Source organism: Lithobates pipiens, unplaced genomic scaffold (genome assembly GCF_037356315.1).
Source record: "Lithobates pipiens isolate NorthernLeopardFrog02 unplaced genomic scaffold, aLitPip1_a1.2 Scaffold_22, whole genome shotgun sequence".
In the NCBI taxonomy this organism is placed as follows: domain Eukaryota; kingdom Metazoa; phylum Chordata; class Amphibia; order Anura; family Ranidae; genus Lithobates; species Lithobates pipiens.
In genome coordinates this window covers 151,918,146-151,935,103 of record NW_027507784.1, presented here as the reverse complement: position 1 = coordinate 151,935,103, position 16,958 = coordinate 151,918,146, and the positions used below count along the sequence as shown (strand labels likewise).

The 16,958-nt window shown below is 46.7% G+C and overlaps 1 protein-coding gene across 3 annotated transcripts in view; it reads left to right on the top strand.

Annotated features, from left to right (window-relative positions):
* Nucleotides 1-3,095: 3,095 nt before the first annotated feature.
* The window catches only part of PIKFYVE (phosphoinositide kinase, FYVE-type zinc finger containing), a 390,505-nt gene continuing 376,642 nt past the window's right edge, over nucleotides 3,096-16,958 (top strand). For all 3 annotated transcript variants that reach the window (XM_077448459.1, XM_077448458.1, XM_077448457.1), the window contains exon 1: nucleotides 3,096-3,287. The gene's annotated coding sequence lies outside the window, so the exon portion shown is untranslated. The remainder of the gene's footprint in view (nucleotides 3,288-16,958) is intronic.

The window sequence follows — 16,958 nt, the reverse complement described above, 5'->3', positions numbered from 1 at the left end:
AAATAAATGATCAATGCAATCAGTGACACTGTGACTGGGGGGGGTGATCGGGGGGGGATCGGGGGGGGGGGGGTTTGTGTACCTATGTGTACCTATGTGTTAGAGTAGTGTTTTGGTGCACTTACTTTTTGTCTTCTCCTCGTAGTCCGGTCAAAAAGACCGCCCCGAGGAGAATGACATCACTTCCTCCTTCCTGTGTATACAATACACAGTGGGAGGAAGCTTCTCATTGGCCAGGAGCGATCCAGAGGGGGTGGCCAGAAACCAACGGCCATCCCCTCATCATGGATCGCTCCTGAAGGGAACCAGACCACCGTATCCAGCGGGAGGGGGTTCGATCGGACCCCCCACCCGCTGGAAGGCAGGCACGTACATGTACGTGCTTGTGCCTGCCTGTGCCATTGCGATGACGTACAATGGCAATACGGCGGTCCTTAAGTGGTTAAGAGGGTGTGTCAGGAGGCGTGTCCTATGCCTACATACATTTTCTAGTAGGTGTCCCTCATTCCCATCTCAAAATGTTGGGAGGTATGTATATATATATATATATATATATATATATATATATATATGAGGGACACCTACTAGCAAACGTTGTTGGGGGGCATATATATATATATATATATATATATATATATATATATATATATATATATATATATATATATATATAATAAAAATAGAATAATAAAAATAGAGAAAGTGCAGCGCAATATAACAATAAAATATAGTCCAAAAGGCTGGCGAACTACAAGTCCCAGAGATGTGACTCCACCGGTGAAGATCAACAGTTTCAAAAATGGTGACAGACCCTCCACCTTCAATTTAAGTTCTACACTCACCTCTAGTCATGGACAAATGGGGAACGAGGGACATCGCTCCAAATCAGGGACAGTTGGGAGATATGTATATTAGGGTTGCTGCCTGTCCAGGATTCACCCGGACAGTTTTAGTTTGGAATCATGCGTTCGGGTTTCAGACTACCTGAAACCTGGACACATTATTTAGACGGGACTATGGCTTCCCAGCAGGGTTGCTGGCTACAGTTGTCTGAGCTGAGTGTGTCTGTCATACTGTTTCACACTGCCCAAAGCCAGCACTAACAACCCCCCCCCCCCAAAAAAAAACCCTACCCCTCTGTGTCTGTCCGCACTCCAATCCCCGACGCTGTGCCTCAGAAAAGGAAAGTCGGGGATGGAAATTTGAAGTCCAGCAGCCTCAGCCTCAGTTACATCTGGATAAGAGGTGCTGACTGCCAAGGTGTGAGTGAGCTCACCATCCATCCCTGTCTGTGACTGAAGTCTCCCCCTTCTTTCTCCTGCCTCTAGAGTGAGTACACTAAGGCAAATCAAGGTTCTCAGAGCACCCCTTACATCAGAGTTCCCCTTTACACCAGGTTTCCCCTTATATCAGAATCTTCCCCGTACATCAGAATTTTCAGTGTTTCCTCTTAAATCAGGGTTCCCAGAGCATCCCTTATGTTAGAGGCCCCAGAGTTCTCCCTTACATCAGAGTCTGTAGAGTTCCCCCTTACAGTGAAAGATGTAAAAGTGGAACTCTGTGGATTCAGATGTAAAAGAGGAACTCTATGGACTCTGATGTAAAGGGGGATTCTTGTTATTAACTTCATATGATTAGAAATTTTATTAAAGCGGGGTTCCACCCTAAAGTGGAACTTCCGCTCATCGGAACCCTCCCCCCTCTGGTGTCACAGTTGCCACCTTTCAGGGGGGAGGGGGGTGCAGATACCTGTCTAAGACTCCCGTGGGAGTCTATGCCTCTTCCTGTCCCAGCGCGGTGTCTGCTGGGACACACACGGGTCCCAGAGACAGCGCGGACCATTCCTATTGCACTGCATGACTCACGCATGCGCAATAGGGAACTGGGAAGTGGAGCCGCAATGCTTCACTTCCTGATTCCCTCACCTAGAATGGCGGCGGCAGCAGCCGAGACCCGAGCGCTCGATCGGTCTCGGCTGCCGACATCACTGGACCCTGGGACAGGTGAGTGTCCATTTATTAAAAGTCAGCAACTGTAGTATTTATAGCTGCTGGCTTTTAATAATTTTTTTTCACAGTGAAATCCCTCTTTAAATCAGGGCTCCAGGAGCATCCCTTATGTTATAGGCCCCAGAGTTCTGCCTTACATCAGAGTCTGCAGAGTTCCCCCTTACAGTGAAAGGAAACTCTGCGAGTTCAGATGTAAAAGAGGAACTCTATGGACTCTGATGTAAAGGGGGATTCTTGTTATTAACTTCATATGATTAGAAATGTTATTAAATAGCAATATATATAGTTTATACTATAAAAAAATTGTTGGGCACTGCTATAGTGTCCGGGTTTGACTTGAAGAAAAGGTGGCAACCCTAATGTATATACATTCCCCCAACTTTTTGAGATAGGAATGAGGGACACCTATCAGCAAAAGTATGCAGGCTAAGGACACACCCCCTGCCACGCCCCCTTAAAGGAGAATTGTACAAATAAACAAGATTGGTTAAACCCACAAGTATTTTTTTTTTTTTTTACCCCTAATAGTCCTTTATATTGGCTTTTGGAATTTACAAATTCAGCAATTTAGAAATCAGATGAAAGGTTTAGCACTGGAAAACACTTTTTGATAGATAAAAAGTGTATTTTATATACAACTATATAGATCAGACCAAAATGAGGAGGAAAGAGGGACAGAGGGACATTGCTCCAAATCAGGGACAGTTGTGAGCTATGTATATATATATATATATATATATATATATATATATATATATATATATATATATATATATATATATACACATGTGTGTATGAGCTTTGGGGTGCACACACCTATGGACAGGAGGAGTGTCTCCTTCCATACATTTCCCCTGACATGTGTCTCATGTCAGAGTAGGATGTACTGTATAAGTGACAATGTAGCTATTAATTCAGAAATGCAGCAATCTTTGTCCAGCTTCCTTCATTCCTGCACGTGGTTACAATGTAGCAAAGCTGCCCAGCTCCTCCACCAGCGATCCTGTGCTGTCACTGTGTGCTGTGCGATTGCTCGGCGTGCCGATTGCTTTGGTCTGCTCTCCCTTTAATTGGCGCTGCCTGGCTGGGAGAGCTCAGCTGTTGGTTGGCTGGCCGGGAACAGGAAGAGAAGTGACCTGAGAAGCAGTGGATGGTCCTCTGCTGTGTACAGGAGGCGGTCACCGGCACACCTCCGATCCTCAGCATCAGGTGTCGTTCTCCGGGCTCTGCTGGCTTCTCTGTATGAGGCAAGGAAGGCATTGCCGCAACCCACACAAGGTAACAGTGGCGGGGCCTCTGGAGGGACAGAATGGACACACATGTCATGTGAGAGCCCCGGATAATGTGCTGACTACCCATTCCAGCTTCCTCCACCCCTCCCTAGGCAGTCCTCTGTCCCTGCTCTGCCCTCACACTGATACGGGAGGAGGGCATGGCATGTCCTGCTTGTGTCATAGAAAATCACCACGGCACCCATAATCCTTGTCACTGTGTCTAGGGATAAAGTAAGATCCTGTTGTTGTGTTATGGAAGAAAACACTCAGCAAACAATCAGAACTACAACTCCCATCCGGGGACACCACTTTGTGATCGCTCTATTATCCTGCCGCGACTTCATCGCACCTTTCATACCGCTTCTTTAACAGTAGGAACCTTTTTCGGAGAGCGGCTTGAGTCGCACCGATTGGACCATTCCATTTGCAGTTAATGGGGTGCGACTTGTCGTGCAACTTTGAAGTCTCATGACAAGTTGTGGCAGTGTGAGCCGGGGCTCAGTCATATATTAGGTCTGCGAGAGGTGGGCGAGGAACATCATGGAATGCCAGTATCAGGTGCCCGGGCCTTTCCTGAACGTAAAAAAAAGAGAGCGGGGAATCTGATCTTGTCAGTCATTCTTGAGACCTTTAAAACGGTGCTTTAGGCACTTTTGTGTTTATTAAGCCAGTAGCTGCTGGGTTCACATTATTGCAAATTGGATGCAGGTTCTCCCTGCCCCCCCCCATCCAATTCACATATCGGGAGAATGTCCCCGGCTCTCTATAGAGATGATTCACACATCTCCGGAGCGAATTGCACAGGCGTTCTGCGCATCTTCAGGTCCAAATTCAGACAAAAATTGGGACCAAAGTCATACTTGAAATTGTGAACCGGGATGCCCCAGACCTCTACTGCGAGCCGCTCCGCACAGCAGTGTCAACCCAGCCTGAAAAAAAGCACGCCTGTTCCACCATCCAGTGATTGCCGCCACCTGGACCCTCCCCCCCCACCCCTCTCCCCAGCATCGGCTTCACAAGTGTGGGCACCCGGCTGTGACCACTTGTGGCTGTGGCTTCACAGCTGGGTGTGCACTGCGCATGTGTGAGTCACGCGCCTCCTCAATGGCTGGGCAATTTTCTAGGGCCTGTGACATGTCCCAGAAGATTGGGGGGAGGGGTAGAGAAGAACTTGCGCTTGAGTCACGGAAGCGGGAGCTGGATACCTGTCAAAACTAGCCCCAAAAAAAGACATGTCAAATGTGGCATGTAAGACATACTTAACTACCTCAATACAGGGCACTTGCACCCGCTTCCTGCCCAGGCCATTTTTCATACTTTGAATGACATGCTACACTGTAATCATACCAAATTGTTATTTATTTCTTCACACAAATAGAGCTTTCTTTTGGTGGTATTTAATCACTCCTGGGATTTTATGAATTTTTTTTGGAAAAAAATAAGACCTAAAGCTTTTTTTTTTTTTTTTCCTGTCAGTAAATGAGAAGTAATTTTTCTCCTTCACTTATGGGCGCTCATGCGGCAGCACTGATAGGCTGCACTGATGCGGAGCCATGAATATGCGGCACTGGTGGGCACTGATAGCCAGAACTGACTTCACTAATGGCCACTGATTGCTGGCAGTGGTGGGCACAGTTCTGGCACTGGTGGGCACTTAATTGTAATCAGGGCATTGATGATCAGTGCCCTGATTAGATCCCTACCTGTCCCCTGTGAGGAGATTCCGCTGATCGGCTCTCCTCCCCTCACACTCTCTCTGTGTGAGGGGAGGAGCGCTGATTACCGGCATCTCCGTGTTTACATGTGACCGGCTGTAATTGGACACGTTGGGGTCGTGGCGCGTCCTAGCATCTGCGTGCCCGAGAGTGTTCATTCTGGGAGGCCGTCATATGACGTCCCCCCAGAACGAGAGCCGCAACACCCTGCTTTAAACTGTTACTAAACCTACAACCGTAAAATCAGTCTGTATATGCAGTAAAGCATGCTTGCTATACTCACTGTAGAACCTAAGGGGTCAATCCTCTACATTGTGTAAAAAAAGGCTGTTTTGATCTTGTCCTCTCTGATCCTTTGATTCTTCCACAGTCCCCAATCTATCTACTGATAGAACAGCCTTGGGGGGAGCTGCACATGCTCAGCTTGGTGTGTATTGCTAAAGTGAGTTGTGTGTGTTTTTTTTTATTTTTTTATTTTTTTTTCCCCTGTTCTTGGGAGGGTGTATGTGATCAGCACAGGGCCAATCCGCACTGTCCAGAGAGAGGTTCATGGGTCTTGGAGCCTCATAGGACAATCAGAGGAGACAAATCCTCTGCCTACAAGCTTAAAGGATAAGTTCACCTTTCGTAACATGTTACACCCATATTCAGGGTGTAACTACCACGTACCTTGTGGCAGAGCCTGATGTGTAGCGAAAAGCCTTTCGTATAGCCCAGGCTCTTAGACCACTGATGTTTTGACAGTGGCCGTGAGAGCATGGCAAGGTATGAGTGCCTGTAAGATGTCCTTCAGCCTTTTTTTTTTTTTTAAAAGCCAGCAGCTACAAATACTGCAGCTGCTGACTTTTAAAATAGCGACACTTACCTGTCCAGCGTGCCGTGATGTCGGCACCCGAAGCCGATCTCTCGATCGTCTCTCGGGTGCTGCCGCCACCATCTTGGGTATGGGATTCAGGAAGTGGAGCCTTTCGGCTTCATTTCCCGGTTCCCTACTGCGCATGCGCGAGTCGCGCTGCGCAATAAGGATGGACCCGCTGCCTCTGTGTGTTTCCCAGCAGGCAGCGGGGGACTTTCGGAAAGGGGCGTAATCTACGCCCCTTTCTGCAGAGAGCTATCCCGAAAGTGGGTGCAGATACCTGTACTGTACAGGTACCTGCACCCCCCTCCCCCCTGAAAGGTGCCAATTGTGGCGCTGGAGGGGGGGGAGGATTCCAATGAGCGGAAGGTCCACTTTAGGGTGGACCTCCGCTTTAAACCAATCATATTTTAACACACATAGTTTCCTATACAAATATTTGCTAAGTTCTCCTATTTTCTTTTATTCTGCTAATAGGTGATATGTTTTTAGGCATTAATCCAAAAGGTGCTTTGCTTAAGCCCTTGTTTAACCTGTGTAATGTGCTAGTTTAAGCAACAATGTCATATATTTATTTTTAAAGGGCAACTCCACTTTCGTGGGAGAGAAAAAAATAAATAAAAATCATAGTGTATACAATTGCAAATCAAGTCATATTGTAATTGACCTTTAGAAAACCACAACAAGGTTTAACATCCCTGCAATGTACATAGATCACCCAGAGGGAAATGGGTTTTCTCCAGAAAAGTAGAGTTACCCTTTATGTGAGGTGTGTGTGTGTGTGTGTGTGTGTGGCTGTGTTTTATTTATTTTTTTTGGAAAATATTTATACATACAAGTTATAAAACATATCCTATAATGAGGTATGATGAATTCAGACCAGGCATGAACAGAATATCCTCTATCGCCTGAGGTTAAGTGCAGAGGTTCATGCAACCATAAGGGTGAACACGTAAAGAGAATAACCTTCTTTGGTGTAAATAACAAACCAGGTCGAGACCAACAAAGGGCTTCATATGTGAATATTCAACATTTAGAAAAACAGCTGATCATTGGGGGGAGGCCGTTGGATGGTCCGAGGCTCCGCACACACCACCCTAATGGGAACTCTGTGGATGTGTATAGTTTCTTCCCGGGCATCCCCCTTGGAGAGGGAGGTCGGCAGTCCCAGATCCAGCCACTATTGAGAATGAGTGGTATGTTACAAAACGAGGCCCAAGGTTCCCAGGTGGTACTAAATTTCCAGATTTTGTCATTGAGTTTCGCCACTATTTGCTCCTGAGCCATAATCCAGGTCACTTTCCTCTTGCAGCAATGGAAGGAAATGGTGGGTCTCTTCCAGGCCTTGGCTATGGTGATCTTGGCACCTAACAACAGAATGAAGAAAGCGAGAGCCTGTTGGTGTTTAGACAGATCGGGAATAGTATGGGTTAGCAAGGCTATGTTGGGGTTGGGGGCCACCGTTTCCCCCGTTTTTAAAGAGCTAATGGTTCAGAAGATTTTTCTTGGGTCTCAGGTGGTTTTGGCTCTAGCAATATGTGTTTGTTTCCTAGAACAGCGCACTTCCACACACACACCTTGTGAATGGCACAAGGGAGAGCAGACAGCAGCAGCAGTACCTGGGTCAGGGTGGCGAGTCCTGTGGGGAGGCCCCTCAGTCTGTTCAGCTAGAAGGGTGGACTTTTGTGTGACTTGCCTTAGGTTCCAAAGTGGTGACAGGTGAGTGTGGACCAGCATAGAGTCAAAAGCTGGCGCTTCTTCCCCAGACATCCCTGTGATTGCAACTGGTTCCCATGCACCTGTGGTGCCTATGGATGCTCTGTTGGCGGTCCTGGAGGCCTTTGTTGCTAGGGTGGAAGTGGTGTGCGGGCACAAGGGGGGTAAAAATACCCCCCCCACCGTCTTCTGGGGAAAACTCTGATTCACTCTGGCCCCACTCTGACTGGCAGCCCTTGTTCTGATGTATCAGAGGATGAGGACCAGGACCGTACGGACAGTGAGGATGACTCAGTGTCCGGGTCAGCGCAGGAAAAGACGCTCATAGGAGCACTTATTACAGCAGTACGGGATACCCTAAAAATGGAGGATATGGTGGGGAAATCTACAGAGGTGTTCCACAAGCCGGCCCGCATGCCTAAGGTGTTTCCTTGCCTAACTTATTTTGATAAGTTTATTTACAAGGAATGGGGAAAACCGCAGCGGGCCTTTTCAGTCCCGAAACGCATGGCGGTGCGTTGTCCATTTCTTCAGGAAACTCTCCTCAAAGGGGCATCTCTTCAGTTGCCCGGTCCATGTTTACCGGGGTGGGGTCAGCATTGCGGCCAGTATTAGCCACGGCCCTGGTATCACTGATGCTGACTGAATGGGCTAAATTGTTGCACCGTGAATTGGAGAAGCAACAGGCCTGCGTGGAGCTGGCAGACCAGTTGGTGCAGGGCCTTAAGTATGTATGTCTGTGATGTGGCCTTAGATACGACCCCTTGGTCTCTAGAGCCTCAGTATCAGCAGTAGCGCTACGTCGCCTGATTTGGCTGAAATGCTGATCTGCGGACCAGGCATCTAAGAAAGCACTGGCGGACTTGCCCTTCCAGGAAGAGAGGCTATTTGGAGCCTCACTGGTTGACATTATTACGAATGTTACTTGGTGTTAAGAGTACGTTGCTCCGGCAGTCCAGAAAAGGTAAGGACCCACGCCGTAGGCAAGGAGCTTTTTCTGCTCCAGAAGCTTGTTGTTGTTATTGTTATTATTATTATTATTATTTATTTTTTTGGGTCTGCGAACTGGTTTCCTCAGGTTACAAGATAGTTTGTTTCTTGTCCACCAAACAGTTTTTTTTTTTTTTTCCCCTCCATCCTACGTATTCTTCTGGCTCGTTGGGAGGCCCTGTTTGGGGCAGTATAGGACCTGTACTGTCACCAAATTTTTTTTTCGTGCTGTTCAACAGCCCCACAAAAGTAGGGATCAAGAGCCGCTGGGTCTCCCAAAGGGGTAAGGGAAGAGGAGGAGTTCTCTTCAGATCGCCCCCTAAAAACAAATGACAGCCTTACTCCAGTAGGGGGAAGATTGCCTTTTGCCTACAGTGGAGCAAAACGATTACAAACCTGTTTGAAAACTTCAGACTGTATCCCTGGGAGATGATGTTTTTCACAGCCACCCCAAGCAGATTTATGGCCCTGCCAAGGGATCAGAGAAAAGCTTCTGCAATGCTGAGCCTGCTGCAGGATCTGATTCAACAAGAAGTTATTATCCAGGTCCCAAAAAGTCAGGAAGACCGAAGCTTCTATTCCTGTATCTTCCCGGTGAAGAAGCCTTCAGGGAAGTATCGGTTGATTCTGGGGGGGGCTCTCTTGAATCTGGAACAATCAAATCTAGAGCCCACGCAGGAGATGAAGTTCTTGGGCTATACCATAAACTCTGTGCTTCAAAAATTTTCTGACACAGGAGAAGAGGGAGAAGGTCCAGTCTGATGAGATGGGTTCAGATCCACCATGGCAGTCTTAGGCCTTCTCATGTCATCAATTCCAGCTATTCAGTGGGCCAGATTACATTCCAGACCCCTCAAGATGATTATCTTACAAAGATGGTCACACCAGGAGCTGCTAGGAAACAATTCAAACTTGCCTCAAATGTAAAGCAGGTGCTCTGGTGGTGGAGGAATTCATCCAACCTGACAAAAGGTCTTTCCCCTAGACAAACGTCTAAGCCCTTGTACACACGGTCGGACATTCTGACAACCAAATCCGTTGGATTTTGTCTGAAACTGTTGCATGCACACGGTCAGACAAAGTTGTTGGAAAATCCGATTGTACATAACGTGATGACGTTATTTCATTACGACTGGACTACGTTCAGGCTAGTAGCCAATAGCTTTGGTCTAGGAATTTGATCTGAGTATGCGTGGCGCTTTGTCCGTCGGAGTAGGCTACACATGATCGGAGTATGTCCGATCGGAGCATTTTGTCAGAAAATTTTACCGGCAAGTTGGAAAAGTTGGTCGTCGGATATTCCGACGAAAACAGTCCGATGGAGACCACACACAGTCGGAATATCCGACAAAACGGTCTGATAGGACACATTCCATCTGAATCTCCGACCGTGTGTACAAGGGGTAATAGACGTGAGCTCTTGGGGCTGGGGAGCCCACCTGGACGGTCAAACCTCTCAGGGGGCCTGGTCCAAAGTGGAAGCCCAAAAATGTGCCTTCAGTTCCCACCGATTTGAGATCTTTCTCTGTCTCCTAGCCTTTCAACAAGTGGTAAGGGGACAACAAGTTCAGGTTCTCTCAGACAATACAATTACAGTAGCTTATGTGTTGAAACAAGCTGGAACCAGGAGCAGAGGGCTCCTAGAGCTGGCCAGTCAGCTACTTGCCTGAGCAGAACAGAATGTGGCCTCACTGTTGGCAGCCCATCTTAAGGGATCCCAGATTATGCTAGGCTAGCAGACCTACTAAGCAGAAGGCTAGTGGAAGCAGAGTGGAAGAAGTTTTCTTAATAATCTCCGAAGTACAACCTCAAATAGATCTGTTCGCCAGCCAACAGAACTCAAAAGTACAGAAGTTCTTCTCTCTCCACCGAGAACATCAGGCAGTAGGCATAGATGCTCTCACCTATCCGTGGCATTACCAGCTGTGCTACGCCCCCCTTTCCCCTGATACCACTGGTTCTAAGGAAATTCGGGGAGGAAAATGCCAATCTGATCCTGGTCACTCCCTTCTGGCCAAAAAGGCCTAGGTTTGCGACACTAAACCTGGCCACAGAACCTCCCATGGAAGCTCTGCCCAGAAAGGATCTGCTAACACAGGGGTCAGTGAACCATCTGGAAGCAGAACTACATCTAACCGCTTGTTTTCTGAGGAAGACCTCCTGAAAGTCAAGGGACTGTCCGATTTAAATTAGTGAAGACCCTACTTTCCAGTCGAAAAGGGGTCACTCGGGCCATATACCTGAAAGCTTGGAAAAAAAATCCATTCCTGGTGCACTTCTAAGGGCTTCCAGGTCAAAGGTTTAATGTCAGTCTCATAATTTCTCCATGATGGAATGGAGAAGGGGCTGGCAGGCAGCACCCAGAAAAACCCAGGTGGTGGCTCTATCATAATATCATTTTATTTTTTTATTTTTTTTTTGAGAGGACTCTATCCAGAGAAGTCTTAATTTCAAGAATTATATATATAATATATATATATTTTTTTAGGGCACTTGCACAAAGTAGGCCAGTAGCCCTCAAATTTTACCCATTTTGGTAATATATATAATTTTTTTTTTACGGGGTCTCACAGGAGCTCCGTTTTTGAACCCTTCCAGGAAGCAATTTTTCTGGTAACCGTCACATCAGCAAGAAGAGTCTTTTCAGACAGAGTGATCCTTCAGACCCAGCGTTCCTAACCAAGGTTTCTTCGACCCTTTTACCGCTCGCAGGAAATCCTGCCCACTTTCTCTTCAGCTCCTGCCAATCCAGAAGAAGCTTTTTACACACTGGACATGAGATGTTTGTTACCCTTTCTAACAGTCACTAAAGAATTCAGATGGTCTAATGCACTTTGTTATATTCTCAGGCTCACGTAAAGGGGAGAAGGCTTCCAAAAGCACACTGGGCAGATGGCTTAGATTGGCAACAATGGGAGCCTACAAGGCCAAGGGAGAAATAACCCCCTCGCGTATTCCTGCTCATTCTACAAGATCATCAGCAGTTTCCTGGGCCGGTGCTATACCTGAACAAATTTGCAAGGCTGCCACTTGCTCCAACTACTTGACATTTCTCAGTTTATAGGTTGGACTTGCTGTCCGTCGCAGATCAAGCCTTCAGCAGGAAGGCACTACAGGCAGTAGTCCCACCCTAGGGTAAAGCCCCATACACCCTATCAGATTTTCTGCTGAGTTTTTGGTCAAACCTTAGGAGTTTCAATGTGCAATCAGGCAGGCCCTTGCACTACATGATTTTGGTAAATTCAAAATCAGCAGAAACTCTGATAGAGTGTATGGGGCTTTAGTTTCTCGGTTATCCTCTCCATGGTTGTCCTGAGGCAATTTGAGAAAGTTACTTACCGGTGATGGCATTTCTAAGTCTAAAGAGCCTTTCAGGAGAACTGCTACTCTCTTAAAGGTTGTCCTGAAAGGCTCTTAGAAATACAGTCACCGGTAAGTCTAATGCTGCGTACACACGACAAGACTTTTTGACAGCAAAGGTCAGACAGAACGAGTCAGTCGGACAATTCGATTGTGTGTGTGTGGGCTCCATCGGACCTTTGCTTGCCAAAAATCCAGCGGACTTTAGAAATAGAACATGTTTTAAATGTTTCCCCTGGGCCGAGAAATCCATTCGTGTGTATGCTAGTCCGACGGACAAAAACCGACGCTAGGGCAGCTATTGGCTACTGGCTAGGAACTTCCTTATTCTAGTTCGGTCGTACATCATCATGTTCAAATCCGTCAGACTTTGGTGTGATTGTGTGTGTGTGTGTAACAAAGTCCGCCGGATCTCCGCTGAAAGTCCGTCAGGAAGACTGTCGGACCTAGTCCGTCAAACCCCCCCCCCCCCCCCCCCACATGTTTTCTTATCGGAGACCTTCGGGAATAAAATGGCGATTGTTGCAATTTTGTCGCACGGTATTTGCGCAGCGTTTTTTCAAAAGCAATAAAAAAAAATATATATAACTTTAATGAATTAGACAAAACACAATATATCTCCCCCTTTTTTGTATGTGTGTGTGTATACATATATATATATATATATGTATATGTGTGTGTGTGTGTGTGAGACGATCTGAAATTCAAACCTGAATTCCTATTTATGAGGTTTTTCTTGGCAAAAATGTGACTGAACTGATGACTTCTGTGTGATCGGGAAACCTGTCATCACACGCTTGGCTTTAAAAAGTATTATCTTGCGTATAATAAAGTGTGAGTTGTCTTGTTAAGTGTAATTGCAGCTTTATGAATTTCTATGAGCCCGGCATACATGGGTAGTAGGAGTAACCAGTTTCTGGTCAGCTGACATCCTATGTAGGAATGAAGTGGGGATTTGTCTGTGATTGATCAGTGTCACATGCTGCAAAGCTCTGACTGCACTTCCTCTATTATTTTCTCTGTAAAAAAGCGGACTTCTCCGAGTCCTTACAAAAGGGACTAGACAAATGCTTGGGAGACATGGACACTGCCATGTTCCTGGCGATGTGATCTGTTTCTGCTGCAATCGTAAAACCTGAATCAACAACTTCCCTCTGTACTCTAGCATGTACCCTGTTTGCTTTTTACCTTACAGGTAAGTTAAGACTGTGTGTTTTCATTGACTGACTGCTTCCGTATTTTAACTTTAACTTCAAATTTAAGCTTTAAAAAAAGTCGGTTGGTTTTATAATTGAAAGGGAAATGTGGCCAATCTGTTGTATTGCTGTTTCCTTTTTCAGGGATCGTAAGACAAAAAAATATTGATTGGTTTAATACAGTGCCTTGAAAAAGTATTTATTGCCATGCTGCAACCAAAAATCATAAATGTTTTATTGGGATTTTATGTGATTGACCAACACAGTGGCACGTAGAAGGAAAATGATAGATGGTTTTCAAATGTTTTTACCAATAAGTGGCATGCATTTATCTCCAGCCTCCTTTTACTCTGATACACTTCACTAAAAATCTAGTAGAACCAGTTGCCTTCAGAAGTCACCTAATTAGTAAATGGGGTCCACATGCCATTTCATCTTGGTATAAATACAGCTGTTCTGTGAAGCCCTCAGATGTATGTTCGAGAACCTTGGTGAACAAACAGCATCGTGAAGGCCAAGGAACACACCAGACAGGTCAGGGATAAAGTTGTGGAGAAGCTTAAAGCAGGGTTAGGTTATATTTAAAAAAAAATAAAATAAAAAAAAAATAAAAATAAAAAATCCCAAACTTTGAACATTTTGGAACACTCATCTCAAAAGGGAAGGTTTGCAGTTGTGCCATATGCATTCAAAGACATGGCCATCCATCTATACTGACAGGCCGGGCAAGGAGAGCATGAAGCAGCCAAGAGGCCCATGGTAACTCTGTAGGAGCCGCAGAGATCCACAGCTCAGGTGGGACAATCTGTCCACAGGACAACTTTTAGTCGTGTACTCCAAAAATCTGGCCTTTTATGGAAGAATGTATGTATGGGGTCTAAGGATGAGCTGCGCCATGTTGTTTTTCACTTTAACCACTTGCTTACTGGGCACTTAACCACCCTTCCTGCCCAGATTAATTTTCAGCTTTCGGTGCTCTCACACTTTGAATGACAATTACTCAGTCATGCAACACTGTACCCAAATGATTTTTTCTCCAGTCATCTTCCAGGACGGCACACCTGAGAGATGACTGGTCCACCTGACAGGAAACACAATCAACAACAAGTTTAAAAGTCCCCACCCCTCCCTCAGACCCTCAGTTCTTGATTGTGTTTCCCACAGATGACAGCGAAACCAAGTTTCTCCTTTTATTTTTTTTTATGGAGAGGTCTGGGACCTCGCTTTTTCCTAGAGAGGATTATCCTTGTTTGTGGGGCTCAGCGGACAGGGTCTGCCTTTCTCCCTTGCAACCCCCAGAGACACCTGGGGGAGATAGTCCTCGCTTAAGGTCTCCTTTAGGAGCCCTGTTTGCAGCTTCGTGGGACAGGGGAGTTGTCCTAAACGTGCTGCTCCCCATTTGTGTTTGCCTACCTTGAGCGACTGTTCGTTGGTGGTAAGCTGCATTCCTCCAGTGCTGAACGCGGTGGCGTGCGTTCCAGCTCTACGGCGCAGGTCCGGAAGTCCGGATGCATCACTTCCGGCCATCGGATTTCTGGATGGAGGCTGGGAGGTCTGGACGCATTGGCGTGCGTTCCAACTGCACGGCGCAGGTCCGGAAGAGGCCGTACGTCACTTCCGGCCGACGGACCTCCTAAAGATGGCGCCGACCGGCGGGAATATTCAAACAGCAGAGGCTGCAGTGAAGCACCCCGGCTACTGTTTGTGAAAACGCCGTTTACCTTGCAGCACTTTCAAAGGCAAACAGGGGAACGCTCAGGACTGTGCCTTAACCCAGCGATTCTGCAGGGCAGCTAAAATCGTCATGGAACTGGAAGGTCCGTCTGAGCAGACAGCTATTGAGGTCGCCACAGGGGGTGAGTGATCCAGCTGTGTTTTGAGGGGCGGGGTACTCTGAGGTAGACTCCCCTTGGCCCTTTTAGACTTGAGTAGCTAATTGTTAAATTTCCTATTCTCCAGGGACTGAAGGCTCTGCCCAGGGGTCAGCCTGTAGGTCTATAGAAAAGGCTACTTCAAAGTCCAAACGCTGTGGTTATTGTAATGCTAAATTAGCACAGGACCACAGCAAACCTTTCTGCGATAGGTATATCTTTAAACTCGCAGGCAGGGAGACCGCTCAGGTCGTGAAGGAAGGTAGGGCTTTACAGTCTGAAATGTTAGCCACCCTTCAATCTTTTCAAACTACTCTAGTGAAGAGCAGGATGAGAGTCCCTCTGAGAGAGAGATTCCTCACCCACAAAATTTTTTTTCCACATCCTATACGGAGAGCCAGGGCCAGGCCTCCCTATTGTCTGAGTGGAGGAAGGTCAGGTCCCAGAAGTTACTTCTGGGGAGAATTGGGACCAGGATAGCCAGGGGGAGGCAAAACCTGGGGGTTTTTTGTTCCCAAGTGAGGATATGGAGGGTCTTTTAAAGGCCATTTACACCTCGGAGGATATCCAGGTCCCCTCTGCCCAAGTTTCAGCACAGGACAGGGTGTATAGGGGCCTAGGAAGGTTGCAGGCCAGAACCTTTCCCATCCACCAGTCTCTGAAGGAGATAGTCCTCAGAGAGTGGAAGGAACCTGAACGTAAGCTTCTCAGACTGTAAGCTTGGAAAAGAAGGTGTCCCTTTAAGTGTGAGGAGGAGGAAAGATTTTTTAAAAAACCCCTCGTTTGGATGCAGCCCTGGCACAGGTGTCCAAGAGGTCGGATTTATCCTTTGAAGATTCTGGAAATATCCAAGATCAGATGGATAAGAAATCTGAGACTTTACTAAAAGGGGCCTGGGAGGCGAATGCGGCAGCAATGGCGCCGGCCCTAGTTTCCGCCTGAGTAGCCAGAAATACAGACACCTGGCTTGGCAAATCAATAAATCACGTCTCCCGGGGTGAGGAGACTAAAGATATTTTAGAATCACTGGAGGTAATCAGTCGAGCGGTAGCGTATGTGGCAGATGCAGCGGTGGAGACTGTTAGGACCACAGCTAAGACAGCAGCACTCTTAAACTCCGCCAGGAGGGTCCTATGGGTAAAGACCTGGGATGGAGATTTCACTTCCAAATCCCGTTTGTGTGGCATTCCCTTTGAGGGTTCCCTGTTGTTTGGGTCAGGCTTGGATCAGGTTTTGTCCCGATCTACTGAAAAGGGAAAGAAGTTCCCGGTAAAACCCAAGAGGGAAAGGGGTAAGAAATTTTTTCGAGGCCCCCACTCAAGGACTCATCATAAAGGGAAAGTTGAACAAAGGAAGAGGTGGAAAAGGAAAGGATAAGAGTACAATTCTTTTTTCCAGTTCCGGAACCTCTCAGAAAGAGGGTAAATGCGCCACCATAGGAGTGGGCGCAAGACTCAGCAACTTCCTTCCCCATTGGAAAAGGATTACGCAGAGTCCATATATTTTAAATCTCTTAGAAGTAGGGTACAGACTGGAATTCCAAAGTCTTCCCCCACAGAATTTTCTAATTACCTTTCCTCCCAGGGACCCAGCCAGGGCAGCGGGTTTACTGGAAAATTTAAAGGAGCTGGCAGAGCAAGGAACCATTGCTCCAGTACCAGCCAGTCAATTAGCCCAGGGTTTTTACTCACACGTATTTGTGGTTCCAAAACCCTCAGGCAGATTTCGTTTAATAATAAATCTGAGAGCACTAAACCGTTACTTACTTCAGAAGAGGTTCAGGGTGGAAAGTATTTACTCAGTAAGAAAACATCTTCAGGCAGGAGTTTTTATGGTCACTCTGGACCTGAATGACGCATATTTACATGTACCCTTTGCTCCCGAGTATCAGAGATACCTACGTTTCGCAGTCCATATACAGCAGAGAGTAGAACACTGGCAGTTCAGAGCTCTTCCCTTTGGGCTGGCGAC